This window comes from Ricinus communis, chromosome 7 (assembly GCF_019578655.1).
Source record: "Ricinus communis isolate WT05 ecotype wild-type chromosome 7, ASM1957865v1, whole genome shotgun sequence".
NCBI lineage: Eukaryota > Viridiplantae > Streptophyta > Magnoliopsida > Malpighiales > Euphorbiaceae > Ricinus > Ricinus communis.
In genome coordinates, this window is record NC_063262.1 from 18,653,452 (window position 1) to 18,658,579 (window position 5,128).

General features: G+C 40.9%; 1 non-coding gene across 1 annotated transcript; it reads left to right on the forward strand.

The window, feature by feature from the left end:
* Positions 1 to 3,689: 3,689 nt before the first annotated feature.
* LOC112534262 lies at positions 3,690 to 3,796 on the forward strand. Its single transcript, XR_003078559.1, has one exon. It is a non-coding gene; the product is annotated as a small nucleolar RNA R71 (small nucleolar RNA).
* Positions 3,797 to 5,128: the final 1,332 nt, after the last annotated feature.

Consider the following 5,128-nt stretch of genomic DNA (forward strand, 5'->3'; position numbering starts at 1 on the left):
CATGGCAGTGCTTCAATATTTGGAGAGTCTCTTCGCCATATACACAAAGGCGAATCACCTGATCTGCACATACTTTAAACAAAAAGGGATCTTCCCAAATGTAGTATTTCAAATCGACGAAGAATTTCTTCTTTTGTTGATAAGTCATACCCTTTGGTAGAACCCTAGCAACCAAATAGTTAGCGTAATCTGAAAACCAGGGAGTATCAGTGTATACCTGAGTGACATATAAATGCTCTTCTGGAAATCGATCGTCTGTGGCCGTCTCATTAAGTGCATCCAAGTGAGGTTTTTCCAATCTCGATAAATGGTCTGCTGCCAGATTCTCTGCACCCTTCTTATCCTTGATCTCGACATCAAATTCCTGTAATAAAAGAATCCACCGAATCAATCTCGGTTTCGCATCATTTTTCAGGAATAAGTACCTCAACGCCGAATGGTCCGTGAAGACGATGGTTTTGGAGAGAACGAGGTATGATCTAAACTTGTCGAAGGCGTAAACAATAGCCAACAACTCCTTCTCTGTGGTGGTGTAGTGTTCCTAGGCTCCTGTCAAAGTCTTGCTAGCGTAGTAAATGGGTTGGAACTTCTTTTCAATCCTCTGTCCAAGCACAGCTCCAACTGCATAATCACTAGCATCGCACATCGGTTCAAAGCGTGTTCAATTAGGAGAAACCATGATTGGGGCTGTAGTCAGAAGTTTCTTAAGTAACTCAAAAGTTGTCAAGCATGCATCATCAAAAATAAAAGGTACATCTTTAACTAACAATTAAGTGAGAGGCCTAGCAATCTTAGAAAAATCTCTAATAAATCTCCTATAAAACCCTACATGGCCCAAAAACTCCTATGAAATTTATGCATGAACTAGGAGGTAGCTTAGATATTACTTCTACCTTAGCTTTATCCACCTCCATCCCAGCCTGAGAGATCTTATGCCCTAAAACAATCCCCTCTCTCACCATGAAATGGCATTTTTCCCAGTTTAGTACCAAGTTAGCCTCAATACACCTAGCTAACATGCGCTCAAGGTTTGCCAAACAAAGAGAGAAAGAATTACTAAAAACAGAGAAGTCATCCATAAATACCTCCATAGACTCCTCAATCATGTCCTCAAAAATAGCCATCATGCACTGCTGAAATGTAGCCGGTGCATTGCACAGTCTGAATGGCATCCGTCTATAAGCGAACGTCCCATAAGGGCAGGTGAAGGTAGTCTTCTCTTGGTCCTCAAGTGCAACAGGAATCTGAAAGTAACCTGAAAAGCCATCAAGAAAACAATAAAATAATAAAACATATGACTTGCTAAACGTTCAATCATCTGATCAATGAAAGGAAGAGGGAAATGATCCTTCCGAGTTGCATCATTAAGCCTACGGTAATCAATGCAAATAAGGAAGCCTATTACCGTCCGAGTCGGGATCAACTCAGCCTTCTCATTCCTTACCACTATCATGCCTCCTTTCTTGGGTACAACCTGCACAGGACTCACCCACGAATTGTCAGAAATGGGATATATCAAACCTGCATCAAGAAGTTTAATTACCTCCTTCTTTACCACTTCTTTCATGTTCGGATTGAGTCGTCTTTGGGGTTGAACAACCAGCCTGAAACTGTCCTCCAATGAAATCTTATGAGAGCAGAAACTTTGATTTATGCCCGGGATATCAGCTATCTTGAAAGCAAAGGCCTTCTTGTACTTCCTTAAAACTTCCAATAGCATGGCTTGTTCTTCAGGAGTTAGATCGGCTGCTATGATTACTGGTAAGCGCTTCTCTTCATCTAGGAAGGCATAAACCAAGTGGCTCGGTAACTCCTTCAGTTCTAAGACTGGTGGGTCCTCGAATGAAGTCTTTACCTTCTACACCCTAGACTTGTCAAGAAAAAGATAGGGATCAGTTGACAAGCTCGGCTTAAAAGCCAATAAAACAGCGAGTTGCTCCAACACTTGCTCGTTGGACAACTCCTCCTCATTCTTAGCTAATGCTACCTGCAAAGGGTCAGAACATAAAATTTCTTGCAAATGGGACTCAACCATATCATCAATCACATCAATAGAATATACAGTATTATCATAGTCTAGTGACTGTCTCATAAAAGTGGCTAGGTCAAAGGTAATGGTCTCATCATTAACTCTAAGCTTAAGCTTTCCATCGCTTACATCGATAACAGCCCTCGATGTAGCTAGGAAAGGCCTACCCAGGATAAGACGCACAGTGCTCTCACCCTCCATATCCATTACCACAAAATCCACAGGAAAGATAAATTTATCTACCTTTACAAGTACATCTTCAACAATACCTCTAGGAATTTTAACAGTCCTATCTGCTAACTAAACACTCATCCTAGTAGGCTTAGGTTCATGCAACCCTAATTTGGCAAATAAACTAGTGGGCATTAAGTTAATACTAGTTCCTAAATCAGCCAATGCACCACTAATTGATAAATCACCAATCATACAAGGGATAGTAAAACTCCCTGGATCTCGTCGCTTGAGTGGCAGTTTATTTTAGAGAATAGCTGAACACTCCTCATTAAGCACTACCTAACCAAGATCCTCCAACTTCCTCTTGTTGCTCAAAATCTCCTTTAAAAACTTGGCGTACTTCAGCATCTGCAAAATTGCCTCAACAAAAGGTAAGTTAATTTTCAACTACTTAAATAAGTTAAGAAACTTACTATATTGCTTGTCCACCTTATCATGCCTCAACCTTGCAGGATATGGAACCGAGGGCTGATGCTCCCGTACAGGGCTCTTTTGCATGTCTTCTTTCTTTTTCTCATTCTCTACCACCTCAAGGTCTGGTCCTTCCTTAGCTGGCTCAACCTGCACAATTGTATTATCCTTATCAGCTAAAGGCGAAGAACCAGTCAATTTCTTACCTGAACGTAAGGTGATAGCCTTGCAATGCTCCCCTCGTGTTTGACTCGAAGTGCTGTGGAGGAGCGATCCGAAGGTCTAAGCATCTTAGAAATTTGGCCAATTTGAGTCTCCAAGTTCTGAATCAAGGCCTGCTGATTCCTAAGTGCACTATCAGTCTGCTAGAGTCTCGTTTCCGTAGATGTCACAAACTTCATCATAAGCTCCTCTAAATTTGACTTCTTTTCTTGTGGAGGAGGAGCTTGTGCGTGCCCAATCGGTTATTGCTTTGTGGTCGTTGATGAAGTCTTTGAAAACTGGCCGGACCACGGGCATTATTGTTCCTCCAACTAAAATTGGGATGATTGCGCCATCCAGGGTTGTATGTATTCTTTGTAAGGGTTATTCTGCTGCCTTGGGGCATTCCCATATAATCAACTGTTCAACATCGGAAGACATAGCGAATTAGATGGAAAAGTAGTAGAGGATGAAGCAAACATACCTCCGTAGTACGCCTACATCGTAATGCGGGTCATCATAAAACTCGCAGCCAATGTTCACTGCATGAACCGGCATCTGGAGGTAGTCGATCTTCTTGGCTAGAAGCTCCACTTGAGCTGCCAAGGCTACTGTAGAGTTCACTTGGTTGACCACTCCCTGTCTTTCTAGTCAGCTCCTAGAGAATTGCCACTGATAGTTGTTCATGGCCATTTCTCTATCAAGTTCGAGGCCCAGGGCGTCGTTTAGCGCCCCACCTGCTGCAGCATCCACCATCTGCCTCATTGCAAGGTTCAACCCGCTGTAGAAGGTCTAAACCTGCATCCATACTGGCAATCCGTGATGTGGGCAGCATCTCAAAAGATCTTTAAATCTCTCCCATGCATCGTACATGCTTTCATCATCAAACTGCAGAAAAGAAGATATGTCATTTCTAAGTTTAGCAGTTTTAGCGGGAGGAAAATGCTTATATAAATATTTTTAGCCAACGCCCTCCAGGTAGTAATTGTTTGTTGTGGAAGGGATTGCAACCATCTCTTAGTTTTGTCCCTCAAGGAAAATGGAAACAATCTCAGCCGAATGGCGTCATCGGTTGTCCCGTTTATCTTAAATGTGTAACAAATCTCTAAAAAATTAGAGATATGTGCATTAGGATCCTCGCTGGGTAATCCTCCAAACTGCACGCTCTACTGGATCATCTGGATCATATTGGCTTTTATTTCAAAATTGTTGGCCGCTACAGCAGGTCTTACTATACTAGTTTTCATCCCATCCAATGATGGTCGAGTAAACTCGTACATCGTCCTCTGATCCTCATCGGCCTGGGGATTGAGGTTCTCCATCGCGTCAGTTCCTTGAACTGAATCAGACTCCGTCCTGCCTCAAACGTCCGAATAATCGAGAGAGCTCCGGTCGATAAAGGGTGATATGGGATCAGGGTTAGAGCTCCTAGTCATATACTACCTGAAACCGATAACCAAACAACCACCAATCAATCAAAAATAATATAACAATAAATAATAAAAAAATAAAGAATAAATGAATAAACAAATAATGACTAAATTAACACAAAAATATTTCACTCTAGTTCACCGTTATTATTCCCCGGCAACGGCGCCAAAAACTTGATGTGTGCTACTTGTGTTAGCTACAGTCTAAGGCAGTGTACCTATCGATGCAGTCTAGCATTAATGGTGAGTATTAAGGTCGTATTCCTCGGGAAAGTGAAAGCCCAAAGTTACTCCTTTGTTCTTTGTTATATTAACCTAAAATGAATGATGAATACTTTCTAAACTAACTAATAGCTACAATCTAAGTTCTAAGGGAGATGCAAGAGTAATTAATAACTAAAATAACTAAGGCGAGAGAGCAAACCCACAGGGAACCTAAACTAGTTGGCAATCAAACAAAAGATAAAGGACTGTTGAATCTAATTATGCTACCCGTGGATGAATTCTTAACCGAATTTGATTTCTCTCTCAAGATAACCGAATTCCTAAATCTAATAACCTAAAGTTGGAATCTCTTCCTAACGATTGATTCTTAAATTAGCATTAAGCTTTAATCCGCCTCTATTAAGCTTTGTTAATTCTTAATTCGGCTAGTTAATTATTCTTATCTCAAAGCGATTATTAACCAGTTCTTGCTATTCAAAATTTCAAATGCCAAATGGACTTCTCAATCACACAAAGCAATCTAAACACACAATTCACAACGTCTCATGAATAATGATAATCTTATTAATACTGAAAGCAAGAAGAATACAAAACTAAC